At 40.9% G+C, this 19,352-nt stretch overlaps 1 protein-coding gene across 6 annotated transcripts in view; it reads left to right on the top strand.

The window, feature by feature from the left end:
• The first annotated feature begins 243 nt into the window (after positions 1 to 243).
• Positions 244 to 19,352, top strand: part of HELZ (helicase with zinc finger) — a 151,022-nt gene continuing 131,913 nt past the window's right edge. For 2 of the 6 annotated variants that reach the window (XM_055574937.1, XM_055574943.1), the window contains exons 1-3: positions 289 to 362; positions 1,634 to 1,689; positions 5,574 to 5,630. The gene's annotated coding sequence lies outside the window, so the exon portion shown is untranslated. Of the gene's footprint in view, positions 363 to 1,633; positions 1,690 to 4,463; positions 4,553 to 5,573; positions 5,631 to 19,352 lie in introns of all 6 variants that reach the window. The other 4 variants (XM_055574940.1, XM_055574939.1, XM_055574941.1 and 1 more) reach the window with 4 other exon arrangements.

The following is a 19,352-nucleotide window of genomic DNA, read 5'->3' on the forward strand; positions in this document are numbered from 1 at the left end:
CGCGGGAAGCCCGCGGCCGATCAGACGCAGACTTGGGGTGTCCGTCCGCCCCGGGGGGCGCCGGGGCCCGCTTGGACGCGAGGGGTGGGGGAAGGGAGGCCGGGAGCGGCAGCGGCCGCAGAGACCCGGAGCCCCGTTTTAAAGATGGGGGCGGATTTTAAACGCAAACAGCCGGCGGAGGGGAGGGGCCGCGCGGCAGGCGGCAGGCAACTTTCCGCGCCGGAGGTGCGGCCGGAGGGGCGGCGCCGGCGGAGGCGGGAGTCGGGGGCCGAGGGGAGTCACTTTAAAGGCTTTTTCTTACCCACAATGCTTTGTGGGGACGTTGACAAGTGGATCCAAGATGGCGTAGAAAGTAATGACAGGTAAGTCCTGACTTCCCCTTTCGCTGCCGCCGGGACCGCTCCGCGAGCTGCCGGCGCCCTCCGGAGAGGCGCTGGGCTCCCCTCCGACCCCTCGGGGCCCGGCAGGGGCGGCCCCGGCGCGAGCCGGGGGCCCGGGCGGCCCGCGGCGGGGCCTGGGAAGCGGGGCTCGTCGAGGCGAGGCCCGGACGCTGGGGCTGTTTACAGCCGCCTCCCCTCCCGATCCCCTTCCCCTCCGCCGGGGGCCGCGCCGCCCTCCGCCCAGGCCTCGGAGTAGGCCTCGCGGACCCCGCCGTGGGCCCGCGGCAGGCTCGTCCGCGCCGGGCTCCCGGGAGGCTCGCGCCCCTCGGCGGGGTCGCCGCTGGGGGCGGGGAGCGCGCGGGCCTCCCACGCCCCGCTCGATTGCCCCTCTGGGATCGCACTTCTGCCCGCGTAGGGGCGGGGGCCGGGAAAAGTGGGCCGGGGGCCCCTGCGTCCCCAGCCGGGGGCTGTTTCCTGAGCTTCACTTTCTTACCCCCCCTTTCTCCGCCCCCTCCTCGGAAATTCTCATTGGCCCCCGAGCACATCAACAAAAATAAAAACAGACGATCCTTTCCGGAGATTGCTCTAAGACTCCCCTTTTCTAGAGCTAAAGGACTGCAGTTTCATCTAAGGAACTTTGATTCCTCTCTCCCCAAATTATTTGAGCTTTCTGCACCCTCTCCTTTGCTGAGGATCCTCCAGCCCGGTTTGGAAATCAGGGTTTTAGGATTCTTCTTGAATTGAGATCCTCAGGTTTTGTTTGAAATTCAGAATTGTTGTTCCTTCACCCTCGCCACTTACACTTTTCAGGCAAATCATTAATATAATAATGTATAACTCCAGACATAGTGGATTTCTAGAGTTGGGTGTGGGGGAGGGGGTTGGGGAGTAGAGTTGTCCTGGCTCGCTTGTTCTGAATTTTGCACTTCCTTAAACTCATATGAAAGGATTTCGTCCCCTTCGTCTCTTCTTTTTAATTCTTTTTGAAAGTCCAGTCTGTAAGAGATGACTTTTTTATGTTTTGGATTTTAAGAGCGTTTTATAATTTATTCTTTTATCACACAGAGAGGAAATGTTTTTATTTTAAAGTAAAACAGACTCATTAACAACGCTGCATACTGTACCATTTTGGTAGCTTTTTCCATTTGAAATTTAGGTGCCTTTTCACTTCACGTTGATAGAACGTTTGCTACTACTGATCTTGTCTCTTATTGGTGTTGTATAGACACATTTTACTTTTCTGTTTGCCTCAGGAATTGGATGGAGTAATTGATCACTAAAGAACTACAGTGCTGGTGAGATGTGTAAGGTGAGACTGCAGTTAAAAATGATTTACCTTTTTTCCTTCTTTATTTTAATCAAGTCATAAGGGTAAGACTGAAGCTAAGTAATTGGATGGGACTATCTTTATTTCCAAATGAGTCCCTCTGTCAGATGGGTATAGAGGCTGAGCTGGATTCGGAAAAGAAGACTGTGTCAAGTGTACAGACTTTTCAGGGACTCCAGCACACACAACGGTAGTGGAGCTTATCCAGAGCCAAATGTTATTTGGAGCCATCCTTGATGAGTGTCTTTTCCAGGGGTAATTATAGTTTGCCTATTTAAATTTCCTTGTGTAACTTTAATTGCATGTCTTAATTTTATCTGTGTCGTGGTGTTTATCACTTGCTGTACATCGAGTGTCAGTGATTGTGTATGTGGATTTTGTGTGTCTTGTGTCAAGTACACCCTTTCCATTGGAAAGAATTATTTTAGGCAAATCCTGCTTTTATTTTCTGAAAAATGGAATAATGCTGGTCTTTCTCGTAATTATTTTGAATTATAATAGTGTTGAGTTTTGGTTAACTTATTATGGAGAAGACTGGCTTTTCATTGTTTTCTGGTCACATGTAATATGTGAAGTCAGAGTGTTGCTTTACTTAAGCCAACTTGTGAGGCTTTGGATTTACAGAACAGCGCTGATACATGTCAATAACAGTACTGGGGAAAAGGAGAGTGGTTTGCTAATTTTACATTCTTCACAAGCAGTTTTCTCAACTTGAAAAAAATATCTTTTTTTAAAAAATTTTAGGCATTGTAGATGTACTATACAGTGTGTGTAAGTGTGTGTGTCTATAAAAATACTTTACTATGGTTTATTGAGAACATGTAAGTTTTGGTAGATTGGTTACTGCAGTTTTTTTTTTTTCCTTTAATACATCTGGATAGCCTTTGTATTTTGAAATCCTCTCTATCACATGTGTAGAAGAATAAGCTGTGCTTTATTTTTTTCGAGATTGAGGCATACAATTGACATTTTTGCCTTAAAAAAAAAAAAAAAACTTGGGAGAGGAAGGTGGACATAAACTAAGATCCTTTTCTAAATGCACATACCACATTTGGTTGTGTTTTGAAACTCAGTAGTGTTTGTGTGTATCACATATATTTTTTATTTTTATTCTTAGAGCAAATATGGATTTAAAAATTTATTTTCAGCTGACTGATGGAGGCATATTCATGGCTTAGATCTCCCAATGTGTACCTTTCTTTGTTTTTTTTAATTTACATATTACTTTGTGGAAAGAATCACCTAATCTACTTTTTGGCCTATGGAGATGTTTGTTTATAATCCAAAAGGGAATATTTAGAAATAGGTAATCTTATATGGCTAGTGTTGTTTGGCCTGAACTGTGTTAAGAAATTTTCCACAAAGACGTTTTCCACAATTTTCACACCTGTAGATCCTGTGAAGTGTTAATATTCACTTCAAAGTGAAGCTGGTATTTGGCCACCAAGCAGGTTTTTACACAAAGCATTCTCAAATGGGAAGTGCCATAGTGTAGAAGTTTGGGTGAAGTGAGAGTCTGTGTCTTTGACATGAATAAAGACACAGCTTTTTCAGTCTGTCCTTTTGGCTGGGGAGTAGGACACTATTTCAGGGAAGGCTGTAGTTCTGGGGAGTCAGTAAGTACCTCTCTATCAGCTGGTACACTTGGATTTTGCGATTATTACCAAGAAGTTTCATTTCTGATACCATAAATACTCAGACTGGATTGTTTCAAAGTCTGTACACAATGTATGGACAGTCCAGTGTTTTACTGGAAAAGGGAGTGATGCCAAAATAACAGTAGAAATCATTCCTACTTGCAAAGTGCCTTGTGGAATTTAAGAATATAGAGCATACTCACGAAAGGCTAAGAATTTTGAGGAGGGCCCTACAAATAGGTAGACCAGACCTTACACATGCAGTTTTGTTCTCTGTTTAAGAAGCAGGCACGGCATTGATATCAAATGCAAATAAGCCTCTCATTATCTGTCCGACTCTATTTTTAAGACTCCAGATACATGCCCAGCACAAGAAATAAGGTCCTTTGCCTGTTGTTTTAAATGCATAGAAAATTTGGGGCCAAGTTTATCAACTTGGCAAACAAGAGAGGCAGAGGAGCTACTTAAAAATTATAAACAGATTGTTATGGTTGTTTATTTCCATCAACTTAGATAAGTATACATGCAAATATTTGATTTCCGAGTAATATTTTGAAATGTTTTCTAGGAGGGAGCTATGATATGTGTGGAGAGTGTGGCTCCTCCAGCTTACGTTCATTTAAGTTACTGGCTGTAGTCAGGGTGATTTCTATAACGCTGGCTAGGAGCAGCATAAAACTTAGTGGTCTGTCACCTCTGAGGTGGCTGGGATAATACCTCTGAGTTAACCTGAATTTAACAGAGTTAATATTCTTCTTTCAGTAATAAATAGTAGATGTAACATGAAGATTTTTAATTTCTATATATATGTATACATATGTGTGCATATATCTTATTTTTTTTTTAAAGCTACCACTTGTCTAAAGCACATTGAAAGCTTTCAACATACTACTAAACAATCACACTAACTGGTTTGCTCATGTAAGTGGTACTGGGTCAGTTTCTCCAAGAGCAGGAAGTTATCTGGTAAAACCAGAGTTGGTGTGTTCAACTTGTTTTGACCCCAGAAACCCCTGATTCATCATTAGGTTCTTCAACGAATGCATGGCATATTTTTTGACTGAACCATTCTGAAGTGTGAATGTTTGTGATTTTTGTCATTTCTATGTCATATTTTAGGTGTTCTCTGCACATCTGAATTTGCCTTTTTGCTTTCTTCTGTGGATCTTCTTGTATGAAAATGTTCCCGTGAGGCGAGCTTCCTATCAGTGAGCAATATGTATAAATAATATAGGTTTACAAAATTACTTATTTTTATGTAAAACTGATGCATGCCATGGTAAACAAACCTGAGCCATGCTTAAGTGTATAAAGTAAAAAAGATGAAGAAAAAAGCCTCTTCTCCTTCCTCCACCTGCGGTCCTGCTCCCCTGATCTGAGGCAGAAACAGTTGGTGTCATCGGCTTCTGGAGGAGCCCTTTGCTGAGGCGCCCTGGCAGCTGGAGGGTGGGGAAGGCATGGCCACTGAGCTCGCTTACATGCTGTGCAGGGACAAGTCCGCCCTTGTTTCCTGTGATGTTAAGTAATATTGATAATCTTAAACTTCCATCACTGTAAGATAACTGTCACTGAATTGTTAGTCAAGCACTGAAACTGTTAATTGCATTGTCAGGTTGGTACAGTTTTGATTTGTTGATCTTCTAAGAAAATAAATATTTGGAAACTGAATTCATGTAGCCTTAGGGCTGGGAGTAATGTTGGTAAATTAGCATCTGTGGAATTGTATGGTGAGACGCACAGTATATTTACTATAGACTTGTTATAACTCATTATCTTTCCTTTAGTTTTCAGAACAATTTCAAGATAGTTGTTATTTCCGCTTTGCAGAGGAAATTTAGGCTAAATGTGAATTTACTCACGTAAAGTCACAAGACTATTAAGTAGCGGTGCTGGCGTTGTGCCTTGGAAGGGGCGTGCTCTTTCCATGTAATGGGCTCTGCTGTTTGTGTCTAGTCTCTCTTATTTTCTGCGTGAGGAAATTGAGGCCTGGAGGAGGCAAGTGACTTGCCCAAGGTCACACAGCTAATCAGTAGCAACATTCAACCAAGCTTTTATCTCTGGACCCTTATCTCAGGACTCTTGGTCCTGGCTGGTTATGCTACATTTTACTGAAATACTATGGACCAAAAGACCATCATCTGTGACTACTGGATACAAATGCTTCAGAACTGATACGTCAGCAATCCTGTTTTCTACTCTGTATTAAAAGATTCCTTCTCTCTCTTTCAGAAATTATAAAGAGCTCTGATGGGCTATTTGGGTAATACCCAGTGCAGTGAACTGCAGGTGAGTAAGGCTTGGGAGAACCTTGCTTAGAAAGAAAGAACTTGATGGTGCGTGAGAAGAGTCTTAAACTAGAGGAGTGTCTGCTCAGGAGGAGCGAGGTGGGCCAGCGTGGAGAGAGCAGGGCTCTGGCGCCGCAGTTGGACCTGGAGCTTCGGGTACTGATGGGATGATGGTGAACAGACCCCCTGGCTCTTCGTCAGTGTGTTTGAAGAGAAGTGAGGATAGGTTAATCTTACACTTCTGTTTTGAATGAGTAACCGCACAGGCGTTCAACCTATCTGCATAAGATTGGATCTTAAGAGGTCCTTCAGGTTTCATGTCAACATTCTTGAGTGGTGGTCACCCTGTGCTCTGATTAACTGGTTAAGTATTAAATTGTTTGTTTTTCCTGTTATCTGCTGTGTGCGTGCGTGTTGTCATGAGTGACTGTACATGTCTGCATTTTTGAGGATCTAGGTACTGAGAACAGATCAGTGGAACGCAGGTTCAACTTTTTTTCTAATGGTTGTGTTCCCTCCATACAATGGTGGTTTTAGTCTTTCAGATTACTTATTTTTTGCTGAAATGCCCTAAGAAAGACAATTTAGTCTTGAGTATTATTTCACAGTAATTAGTATTCTTAGTCTGTTATAGTATCTTGGCCATTCAGTAGTAAACTTAGAAAATGATTGTACTACAGAAAAACAATTAGAAGACTGCTTTAGTATTGTCCTTCTGGGATATCAGTGCTAAAAGTAGTTTTTGATGTATTTTCAATGCTAGCTGCAGAGACTTTAATGTGATAATGCTATATATTTTTAAGGTTTGTAATTAAACTCTGGCTTGGCTGCTTGCTGATGGCTAACGTGAAACATAGTTGTAAGGTTCTTTGTTTCTTGAGTTGCGGTAGTTTTGCACGATTCATTGTCCACAGGTTCCTGGGGATGATCAGAAGACTAGTTGAGCTAGTTTGTTAGTCCTTGGAAAGCTGGAGTCTGGGTTGTTGTTGTGATAAAACAAGTACATGAGGGCTCTCAGTTAAGGCCAAAATGAGTAGATGAGAGGCACGGACCTCTTCTTGAGACCGTGTCAAATTTATACCCTGGAACCCCTCATTTCCTCAGTATGGTAAAATTTTGTCTTATATTATGAAGTAATTTAAGAATTAATATTAAGTAAATTGTTAAATATTTGAGTTACCACCCTCAAACAGTTGATTTTCCTTTTGGCATTCCATTAAAATATATATATATATTTAGTGTACTCATTTGTAATTATGCTGCACATGGTTTGTATTTTTCCCGTAGACTAGGTGATGGAACGTTTCCATATTATAGGTGTCACAGTTTTAATTTACATGATTACTCTGAGAGGCTGCGAACAAGGCATGCTGTCACTAATTTATGTTAATCTTTTTATGTTAGGTATTTGTCTTGCTCGCTGATTTTCAGTTAATACTTTACATTGTTGTAGATAGTGTATTTTTTTCTAGCTAATTATATCTTTAGGATAAATTTCAGAATGTATTGTTGTGTTAAATGATATGAATGATTTTATGGCTTTTGATACTGGGTTGGCGATAAAGTTCGTTCTGGATGTTGTGGAAAAACCCAAGCAAACGTTTAGGCCAACCTAGTATATATCGTGGTACTGTTTTTCAAGAGTGTTATACCAGTTTGTACAATTAACAGATAAACAGATTTACCTCTTTCACCAAAACTGGATAGAAATACATTTCTTCTTTATAAGCCCTTCCTTGTTTCATAGTGTAAAGTGGCACTCGCACGTCTTAGTTCTATACTGTTGAATTTTTCTCTTTGAGTCTCTTCATGGTGAATTGTTTGTTCATATCCTTGGCAGTTTTAATCAATAAACTGTTGATGTGGGGCTTTGGTTGGTAAGGCAAATAGAACCAGCTAATAAACAGGTAGTCGTTAAAAACATGATCGGAACAAGTTCAGCGAGAATATTTAAAGAGAGCCCGGCCTGGATGGTGGGTTTTCTTGAGAGGAGTGGTGAAGGGGAACAGGTGAGTTATTTCAAGGTTCCGTTGCTCAGTACCCTGAGGGGCCCGCTGTGCACCACGCAAGGCCTTAGGGTATCAGGGCGCATCCGGGTGGGGAGCAGGCTGCTCAGGACCTGACCAGCCGGGGCGCTGGCTGCTGAAGGCGCTCTGGAGGGCCGAGGGGAGCGCTTTCCGAGCCTCGAGTGCTCGTGGGGGCGAGCCGCTGTGCTTCGGCAGCTCAGTTCAGAGGGACGCCAAGATGAACAAAGCATCGTTTCCTCTGACAAGGAACGAATCCCCTAGTGGAGAGAGTTAGGGACACCAGAAAGAACTAACAGGAATTTGAAGGGTGCCGTGAGAGGGGTTCAGTGGAGGGGTGACACCGCCCCCTTGGGGCTATCGGGGCGCACGTCAGCTGCACCCGCGGGAACACGCGAGGCCGTGGAAAGAGGAGGGCATCCGGAGGGACGGACTGCCTGAGCAGCGGCGGAGCCATGGGGCCGGAAGTGAGGCCGCGTTATCCCGGTTTCCTGGACTCGGGTTACCTGAAGGCGAATGTGGAAGGTGAGGCTATTGAGAGGTCGTGACTGGGTTTAAGAGAATGAACGTGAGGGATTGGCAGTGGGGCTTTTCGTTGGGTCCATGGTGATAGCCCAAGGCAGGGGTGACTGCCTGAACTGGTGTCCCTGAGAATGAAAAGAGGTGATGGAGTCAAGAGATATCTTGGAGGTGAAGCAGAGAGATGTGCTGATTAGGTAGGAGGGAAGGGAACCATCAGTTCTGTCTCTCAAGTCGGAGATGACGCTGAGGTTTTTATGGCTGGATAGCTGGAAGACATCAGGAATATGGAAGAATGGGTCTTAATGGTTCAGAATAGAGAAAAGACAAGCTGCATTTTGTGTGTTGAGTTTAAGGAGCTAGTAGGAAGCCGAAATGAGTATTTTAACCCTGGAAGGAACAGATGAGTTTAGGGCCCAGAGGAGTTAAAGGAATCAGTGAGGTCTCATAGTTAAATAAAGCAGAGTGAAGAATGAAGCGTCCTGATTCCCACTCTAGCTTTCTCTTCACTGCCTCATAAGAGAAGGTTCTCTGCTGTGCTATGCTCAGTAGAAAGTTAGAAGTGGTAGAGTTTATGTTGGGAGTAAAGAGGTTATTTTTATTTACTTTTTTTTTTTTTACTGTGGAAAATTTCAGACACACGGAAGTAGGGTATAGTCAGTCTCACTGTACCTGTCAATCCAGCGTCAGTAGCTGTTGCTCTTGTTTCATCTGTTTGCATCAGTTGTACCGAAGCAGGTGGGATACAGTGTCTTGGTGCACTCGGACTGTGCGCTTTGCAGGCAGGGGAGCTGAGCAGTTTAGCAGGGTGTGTGCTGAGCTTTCTGGGTGGGGGTCTGTAGTGAACAGAAGTGGGATTCATTGCCAGAATTCCTGGGGCAAATCACTTACATCTTCTGAGTTTTACTTTCTCTGTGAGATGGAGATAGTAATGCCAGCTTCACAGAATCACTTGAGATGAGATATATAAAAACCATCTGTGAACTTTGAGGCTCAAGTGTGATACAGATTTAGTTGTCCATAATAACAAAAAGGTAGTGCTGTTCCTTTGGGCTTCTATGTTGCTGGCATGAAATTTATATTATTAAATACATTTTTATTCAACAAATACTTATGTGAAGCACCTGAGGCTTCAACAGTGAACAAAACAGACAAACTTGCAGCTCTCCTGGAGCTCATGCTCTAGGTCTGGAGGATAACAGGAAGCTCATACCTCAGTAGTGCTTAGTGTGGAGCAGACGCTGTTCTAAGTGCTTTCATATTTCACTCTGTTTTATTCTTGCAGCAACTGTGAGGTGTAGACTGTTATTATTCCCATTTTGCAGATTTGGAGATGGAAGCAGATTTTTAGGCAGATAGCCTCAGGTCACAGTGCCATGATTCAAATGCTGGCAGATCTGGCTTCAAGCCTTTACTCTTACCCCCATTTTAGAACTCTTCAGCTCATTCACGGCGTACTAGTGTTTGATACAAATAAAAAAGGTAGGCCCAGATTCTAATTGAAATGAAAACACAAACACAGATGAAAAAAATGGCAGTACATAGTTCTCTGTGGATGGGGGTATATGAGTATTCTTACATAGGGAAGTAGTTTTCTCCCTGACTTTTTATAGGCTGCACCAGCTTTCTTGGATTCTTTAGATACAGATGGCCAAGCCAGTGGAAGGAAGTCATTTTTCTGCTGGTACTTGGGGAGAATCTCTTCTTGAATGAATCTCCTTGTTTACAGTTCTTCTTCCTTTTTTCTCTTACTCCTCTCTCTTTCCTTATCTTGAGGAAATTCCCTTCTCTGACTTGCCTGTTCTCTGACCCTCCTTTTCCTCACAGTCTCCCTTCCCAGTCTCCTCAGCTGCCCACGTTCTGAAGGATTTCCTGCCTTCTGCCTTTGCCTTCTCCTCCCTAGTCTGCCTGTCAGCCGTCCTGGGCCTTGCCCTCTGTTTGGACTTTCCTAAGTTTGTTCAGTGGGACTAATATCAGGACCTGTTTCCTGTCTCTGGCCATGGCTCTGCCAGCTCTCAGTCCTCCTCTGTGGGCAGGGGAGGTTGGGAAATGGGCAGTGCGCATTCCTTCAGTTTGCATCAGGATTAGGACATGGGCCTCACTGCTTTTAAGGAGGGTAGGAGGGTATTATGACTTATATACTTGAGGTTTTTGTTTTTTTTTTTAATTCTGGTAAAATATACGAAACATAACATTTATTTTAGACCATTTTAGCGTGCAGTTCAGTGGCATTAAGTGCTTTCACCTTGTTGTGCAACCGTCACCACCATCCATTCCATCTCAGAACTTTGTCATCATCCTAACTTGAAGTTCTCTACTCATTAAACACTAACTCTCCATTCCTCGCTGCCTCCTGGCAGCCATCATTCTGCTTTCTGTCTCTGTGATGAACAAGGCCCATTCGTACCATAGGTGTCTCCTGTAAGTGCACTTATATAGTGTGTGTCTTCTTGTGACAGGCTTATTTCCTTCGTGCGTCTTCAGGGTTCATCCGTGTTGTAGCATGTGGCAGGACTTCCTTACTTTTTAAGACTAAGTAATACTATTGTATTACTTGCTTCCCAGGTGGCACTCGTGGTAAAGAACCCACCTGCCAATGCAGGAGACCTAAGAGATGTGGGTTCGATGGGTTTCCTTGGGTTGGAAAGATCCCTTGGAAGAAGACATGGCAGCCTACACTCCGGTATTCTTGCCTGGAGAATCCCATGGACAAAGGAGCCTTGGGGGCTGTGGTCCATAGGGTTGCATAGAGTCGGACACGACTGAAGTGACTTAGCATGCACACATGCAATACTATTGTATGTAAATACATTTTAAAGAATCCATCCAACTTTTGATAGACACTTGGGTTGCTTCCACCTTTTGGCTTATTGTGAATAATGCTGCTGTGAACATGGGTATATACATATCGTTCAAATCCCTACTTTCAGTTCTTTGGGAAATACCCAGAAGTGGAATTGGTAATTCTGTGTTTAATGTTTTGAGGAACCCCCTTACTATTTTCTATAGCAGTAACACCATTTTATGTCCACCAGCAGTGTACAAGTGTTCTAACTTCTCCACTTGCTTGTCAGCACTTGCTTTCTGTTTTTTTGATAGTAGCGTTTCTAATGGATGTGAAATGATAACGTGTTCTTGTTTTAAAGGTATTTTATGTAGAATTATGGGCTTCCCTCATGGCTCAGTGGTAAAAGACTCCCCCTGCCAATGCAGGAGACAAAAGAGACACGGGTTCAGTCCCTGGGGATCCCCTGGAGTAGGAAATGGCACCCCACTCCAGTATTCTTGCCTGAGAAATCCCATGGCCAGGGGAGCCTGGCAGGCTGCAGTCCATGGGATTGCAAAGAGTTGAACACAAGAGTTTAGACTGAGCAACTAATCAATAGCAACATGTAGAATTACAGAATTTCAGGACTAGAAATGGTGTTAAAGATTTCTAATTCAGTTAGCTGTAGACAAGAAAGAATGTTCTCCTGTGTCTTAGCATTTCCACCTCTTTCCCATTTGAGAAAGGCATTTTGGGCAGCTGGGTCTATACTGGATCTTAGGGTCAAAATGAACTATGTCTGACCCAAGGTTCATGAAATACAGCTTTGTAAGAGATCTGCTCTTCTGTTCAGCCAGTGACTATTTCTTAGGCTTCTTTACAGTTTCCAACTGTGTCTTCTGAGTTATTTCATCATTTTTCCAGCTTCTTTAAGGGATAAGGTAATGGTATTCAAATAAACAGATTTATTTTTAAAAAAACTAGGTAAGTTAGAAATTAATGAGCCCAAGATCAATATAAACTGCTCCGATGATAAAAAGACTATATTCAATATTAATTGGAAGGAAATGTAAATATTATTCCTGGGTGCTAGCTATAATTTCTTAGTATGTAAAATAAGCCATCCCTTTTCAATCTTTTTTTTTTTTTTTTTTTTGGAAAAGATGAATTAAAGTATAAAATACAGTATATTTTATATTTATGAGAAAATTATAACTTCTAGCCTAGTTTGGGTTTTGGATCATTTTTTTAAGTTAAAGAAAATTTAGTTTAATTTATATTATGACAGTCTTTAGGCCAGAGAGCGAAGTTATAAGAATAGTATAATCAATACCCAATTCTTTGCCTTATATCAAGATTTGCTTTCTCTGTTTCTCTGTCGAATAGAATTTTTTTCTTCTGAGCCAGCTGAAGGTCAGTGGCAGACATCTTAGATGGCATTTCATTCACATTTCAACAGGTGTCTCCTAAGAAGGAGGGCATTTTTCTTTATAGATATAATACCATTATCACACCTAAGAAAATAATTCAGTAATACTAATGGTTATACTGCCAGATATCAAGCCCATATATAATTTTTCCCATTTTCCCCAAATGTATTTCTTTATTTTTATCTCTTTAATTTCTTTTGATCTAGAATAGTTATCTTCTTCCTTTTTTTGTTTTTCCAATAATTAAGCATTGAAAGTGAAAGTCGTTTAGTTGTGTCAGAGTCTTTGTGACCCCATGGACTGTATGCTGCTGCTGCTGCTAAGTCACCTCAGTTGTGTCCGACTCTGTGCAACCCCATAGAGAGCAGCCCACTAGGCTCCTCTGTCCCTGGGATTCTCCAGGCAAGAACACTGGAGTGGGTTGCCATTTCCTTTTCCAATGCGTGAAAGTGAATAGTCCATGGAATTCTCCAGGCCAGAATACTGGAGTGGGTAGCCATTCCCTTCTCCAGGGGATCTTCTCAACCTAGGGATCGAACCCAGGTCTCCTGCATTGTGGGCAGATTCTTTACCAGCTGAGCCACAAGGGAAGTCCAAGAATACTGGAGTGGGTAGCCTATCCCTTCTCCAGTGGATCTTCCCGACCCAGGAATTGAACCAGGGTCTCCTGCATTGCAGGCGGATTCTTTACCAGCTGAGCTATTGGGGAATTAAGCATGTTGCTTGTTAAAAAATTAGAAAATGCAAATTAATTTTTAAAACTCTGTCATCTACCACTCAGAGATACCTACTTTTAATACTGGAATAATTGTAGACTTAGAGAAAGTTGTAAATGTAGGTCAGAGTTCTCATATATTCTTAACCTGCCATTGTTAATATCTTACATTTTTAAGATACATTTGTCAAATCTAAGAAATCATCATTGGAAAATTAGCATTAGCAAATTTCCCAGATTTTATTTGAATTTCTCATTTTCCCAAAAAGCCCATTTCCTGCTCAGCATCCACATTGGATGTTGTTGTCATGTCCTCTGGGCTCTGACAGTTTCTCAGATTTTTCTGTTTTTTTTTTTTAATGACAATTTTTGAAGAGTCCTGGTTCAGGTATTTCATAGAATGTCCCTCAATTTGGATTTATCTGATGTTCTCCCTGTGATTAGACTGGAGTTAAAACTTTGGGGAAGGAGATATTTACTTTTAATATTTTGTTTCATCTTTCTCTCTCTGGACTTTTTATATAAAATATTCTCTCTATATATAGATAAAACGATATATATATAGATATATCTCTCTCTATATATATAGAGATATATATTCTCTCTATATATGTTATCTCTATATATATAGATATATAGGTATCCAGGCCCAGGATATAGACTATTACTTTGTAATCTGCTAGATTTTTACTTATAAAATGGGACTGCACTGTAGATATTATTTTATAATCTGCTTTGGTTATTTCACATCTTTCAAGTAACCCCTGGTCTTAGTTTCTGTAAAACACTGTTCTGAATTTCAAACATCTGATTTGAAAATATAGTTCTAAAACATAGACTGTTGGTAATTTGAAGAGAGCCTTTAAGAGGGATGATGGTGGTCATTGTGTGGTACCCTTTTGTTTTAATTGTGCAGTTGGCTCTCTTATGTTGGTTTGTGTTTAATTACTATTATGTGTTTGCAAGGCTACACAGATAATCTGGAAGGGAAAATGAAGAAATACAAATGACAGAAAATGTTTTATAATAAAATTCTCTTGGCAAGCAGCAACCTTTTCACAAAGTCAGCCTTTTAATATAGTTTACTTGCTTTATAAATATGGTTTTTTGTTTTTTCATGTCTTTATTGATTAGTAAGCATGTTAAATGATTTGGCAGAAGGCTCAAAGTCTTCAAGAAATAATTTGGAATTACTGATCCAGAACTGCTGACAGTTCTCAAAAATGGGTTAGGAAAAGTCACAGTGATGGATGGAAAAAAGTCTTAATTTTAGCTCGTGATGTAACTTTTCTTAAATTTAGAGTTTCTTTTTTTATAATTTAAGTTACTAGAACAGATAGTAGACAGTCCATCACGATATTATTTTATGTATTTAAAGCATTTTGATTTGCTATATTGAATTTCATTCATTCTGGAAATTAGGAGAATTTACCTCTTTAAGAAAGAGATTATTCAAAGTAGAATATGATTGATGAGCTTAGCTTTCCGTTTTCTTCTCAGTAGGCGTACTCTGTCTTCTAATATTTCTTGCATACTCAGTGATTTTATAAGTTTTAGAGGAAAATGCAAGTCTGGCCGAATATTAAGCACAGTACAATAAATAAAGCTTTTTTACTTCACAGAATATTCTGTCTTTGTATCCCATAGATTCATCACAGATTCTAGTTTTGGATAAAAGCAACTGCACTTTAAGAGAATACAACATCCCTATGACATTGCCATTTGAATGAGAATTGAGTTTGGTTCAGGACAGTTCTTGGAATGCTTGGCATTTAGGTTACCTTAGGTCAACTCTTTTGGAAATTCAATTAAAGTATTTATTGAATGGTTTTAGTGAATAGGATGGTTGTATGGGAATATAGATGATATAAAACAGGACTCCTATTTCTAAGATAGTTGTATTGGTCAGATAAGGCATCCAAGATAATGACATGTAAGAGGCAGACCATCCTATCAGTTCAGTTCAGTTCGGTCGCTCAGTCGTGTCCGACTCTTTGCAACCCCATGGACTGCAGCATGCCAGGCCTCCCTGTCCATCACCAACTCCTGGAGTTTACTCAGACTCATGTCCATTGAGTCAGTGATGCCATCCAGCTATCTCATCCTCTGTTGTCCCCTTCTCCCACCTTCAATCTTTCCCAGCATCAGGGTCTTTTCAAATGGGTCAGCTCTTCGCATTAGGTGGCCAGAGTATTGGAGTTTCAGCCTCAACATCAGTCCTTCCAATGAATATTCAGGACTGATTTCCTTTAGGATTGACTGGTTGGATCTCTTTGCAGTCCAAGAGACTCTCAAGAGTCTTCTCCAACACCACAGTTCAAAAGCGTCAGTTCTTCGGCGCTCAACTTTCTTTATAGTCCAACTCTCACATCCATACACGACTACTGGAAAAACCATAGCCTCTACTAGATGGACCTTTGTTGGCAAAGTAACGTCTCTGCTTTTTAACATGCTGTCTAGGTTGGTCATAACTTTTCTCCCAAGGAGTAAGTGTCTTTTAAAAAATTTCATGGCTGCAGTCACCATCTGCAGTGCTTTTGGAGCCCCCCAAAATAAAGTCTGTCACTGTTTCCACTGTTTCCCCATCTATTTGCCATGAAGTGATGGGACCAGATGCCATGATCTTTGTTTTCTGAATGTTGAGCCAAACTTTAAGCCAAACTTTTTGACTCTCCTCTTTCACTTTCATCAAGAGGCTCTTTAGTTCTTCTTCACTTTCTGCCATAAGGGTGGTGTCATCTGCATGTCTGAAGTTATTGATATTTCTCCCCGCAATCTTGATTCCAGCTTGTGCTTCATCCAGCCCAGTGTTTCTCATGATGTACTCCGCATGTAAGTTAAATAAGCAGGGTGACAATATACAGCCTTGACGTACTCCTTTAAGGAAGACCATCCTATAGGAAGTAATTTTGGTTTTGGGAGGATCATCCTTAGGGTAATAGACCTTGAAGTGTGCATTTAAAGCTGGGCAGGATTTAGGTCCACAGAGAGGAGGGAATGGTGTTTGGGTAGAGCAAAGGTGTTGGCAGAGACTCAGGCTGGACTGTGCTTGGGTCCTGTGTGGAGAATGGTGGGAAGGTTCTGTTGTAGTCAGACTGTGGGTGGCCTGGTTATTTGGTGATGAGCTCGGGTATTATTTATAGGATGCCATCTCTAGAGTGACTCCTGACTGTCTCACCCCTGAGGAAAGAGTACACACTTTCCTGCCGCAGGGTCCCCCACTGCCGTGCTGTCCAGTGGGGAGAAGGAGGCACGTTCTGCAGTGGGTTCCTTAATACCGTATCAGTCTGGCTTTTCTTTCGTCACAGTACAGTAACTTTCTAAAACAGTCTTGTTTTCAGGATAATAATTGGGTTTCCACAGGGAAAATAATAATGTGTGAGGCAGACAAAATGCAAATTATTGACTTAAAAAAATGAATCTCTAATTTTTTTTATAGTATCTCTCTTGTTTAAACTTTGTTTTGTTATGTAAAAAACATATTTTATTGTATTTTTCTTCAGGTTTCATATGGTTTTTATTATTTATATAGTTTAATAATTAAAGAGAAGGTGGGGTCTAATGAAGGACTGATCATGGATGTGAGTAATTTCTATTCAGGTGGAAATAATGGTAACGTTTAGTACAATTCATTGGTCTTCTAAAACTTTTACAAATGCAGCCTGATTCATTCCAGCCAAGTTAATTATGAGGTAGATAATTTTTTTCCCCTAATGGAGACAAATGTAAAAGACAGAGATACAGAAATAATCTTCAATTTAGGTTGAAGAAATTTTAGTTACTGCTATTGGTTCCTGCTGTTTGATCATAGTTCATTTTTGTTTTTTGAAGCCTGTCTCTAATCAAGTAAGATTTAATTTTTTAGAAATAAAAGAGGACCGTGACTAATAAGTCAATTTTAGGATAATAATTGAATATTTTAAAATATATAATGGTATTAATACATTTCATGACTTGATTTCCAGGTGATATGTTGCTTTTCCTTGTACTGTCACAGAAGGAAGTCCACATTGGTATGAGAATGATGCTTATAAATCACCACCCTTCTTATCAGCTGTCACTGAACATGTCGTAGTCCAGGCCATTCTGCCTACCACCTCTGTGGTGAACTGTTGATTTCATTTTTCTTCCCGTATTTACTTTTGGTCCTGGACCAGTTTTCTAGCTATGATGGAATTCTTCAAAAGTATCCTATGTTTTTTATGTAGTGAACTACTCATTGATCTGTTTGGAGAAATTCTTTCTGAGGCTACACTCTTGCCTCTGAAATGTACGAAGGGAAAAGTACAGGTTTTCCATTTATTAACAAACTTACCCTTCTTTATCTCTTTGCAGTTTTTAAAATCCATGTCCATTGTGACATTGATATTCATATTTTAAAAATGAATAACATTTTTTCTTAGAATAATTAAGCAGTAAAATGGGCTTTTTCTTTAGTGACACAGTTCCGTTAATACAGCGTGTAACCGTGCAGCCTTCGGTACAGGCAGAGTACAGAGTGTTACCACCCCTAAAATTCCCTAATGCTGTCCTTTTAGTTAGCTGTCCCCGTCCTATAATCTCTGCAACCACTGATGTTTTCTCCACCCCTTTAGTTTTATCTTTCTGAGGATGTCATATAAATAGAATCACGAAGTATGTAAACTTCTAGACTGGGTTCTTTTACTCTTTGAGCTTCACCTAAGTTATGGCATAAATTGAAAGCATGTCCCTTTTTATTACTGAGTAGTTTTCTATTGTCAGTAACTAAAGGACATTTGGGTTGTTTGCAGTTTTTTTAACGTTTTTGAATAGAGACACTGTAAACATTTGTGTACAGGTTTTTGTGCAAACATAGATTTCATTTCTTTAAGGTAGCTGCCTGTGGGGAGAGGGGATTGCTGGATGATATACTGAGTGTATTTTTAATTTTGTAAGAAACTGTCAACCCTCTTCCCAGAGTGACTGTACCATTTTATATTCATACTAGCAATGTATGAGAGTTCCAGCTATTCTGCATCACTGACATTACCATTATTTTTCATTTAGCCATTCTAATAGGTTGGAGAAGGCAGTGGCAACCCACTCCAATGGTACTCTTGCCTGGAAAATCCCATGGACGGAGGAGCCTGGTAGGCTGCAGTCCATGGGGTCACTAAGAGTCAGACATGACTGAGCGACTTCACTTTCACTTTTCACTTTCTTGCATTGGAGAAGGAAATGGCAACCCACTTCAGTGTTCTTGCCTTGAGAATCCCAGGGACGGGGGAGCCTGGTGGGCTGCCATTTATGGGATCACACAGAGTCGGACACGACTGAACTGATTTAGCAGCAGCAGCATTCTAATAAGTATATAGTAATATCTAATCAGCAGAAGGCAATGGCAACCCACTCCAGTACTCTTGCCTGGAAAATCCCATGCATGGAGGAGCCTGGTGCGCTGCAGTCCATGGGGTCTGGAAAAGTCGGACACGACTGAGCGACTTCACTTTCACTTTCATGCATTGGAGAAGGAAATGGCAACCAAAAACTCCAGTGTTCTTGCCTGGAGAATCCCAGGGACAGGAGCCTGGTGGGCTGCCGTCTATGGGGTCGCACAGAGTCGGACACGACTGAAGTGACTTAGCAGCAGCAGCAGCAGCAATATCTAATTACGGTTTTAATTTGTGTTTCTCTAATGACTGATGCCATTGAACATCTTTTCATGTGCTTATTTGCCATCATTATATCTTCTTAGTGGAGTATCTTTTGAAATCTTTTGCCCAGCTTTTCATTGGGCTGTTTTCTTACTCTTGAGTTTTGAGAATTCTTTGTATATTTGGATACAAATCCTTTTTCAGATATTTGCAATTGGTTTTCTCTGCAGTTGTGGTGATTTGCAATTGGTTTTCTCACAGTCTTTAGCTTTGCTTTTCATTCTTTTTCATTCTTTTAATATAATAGCATTTTTTAAAGAGCAAAAATGTTTAATTTTGATAAAGTCCATTTCATGCTTTTTTTCTTTTTTTGTATTATACTGAAATGGAAAATTTTCTTTTAATAAATTTCTGTTCTATGAAAGTGGTAAAAAGCAACTTAGTGATGGGAATGTTCTCATAAAGTTGACTTTAGGGGAAGGTGTGAATTTTATCATTTTCTGGAAAAGTGGTGCTAATTAATATACTCCTTAGTTTGGGGACCATCTAGAACTTTTGCTTAACAAAAGGATGCAATTGGTTTAGGTTGGTGAGGGTCTTCACACTTTTTATAAAAAATGGTAATCACTAGCTGGTCATAATGCAGAACTATG

This window comes from Bubalus kerabau, chromosome 4 (assembly GCF_029407905.1).
Source record: "Bubalus kerabau isolate K-KA32 ecotype Philippines breed swamp buffalo chromosome 4, PCC_UOA_SB_1v2, whole genome shotgun sequence".
NCBI classification, from domain to species: domain Eukaryota; kingdom Metazoa; phylum Chordata; class Mammalia; order Artiodactyla; family Bovidae; genus Bubalus; species Bubalus kerabau.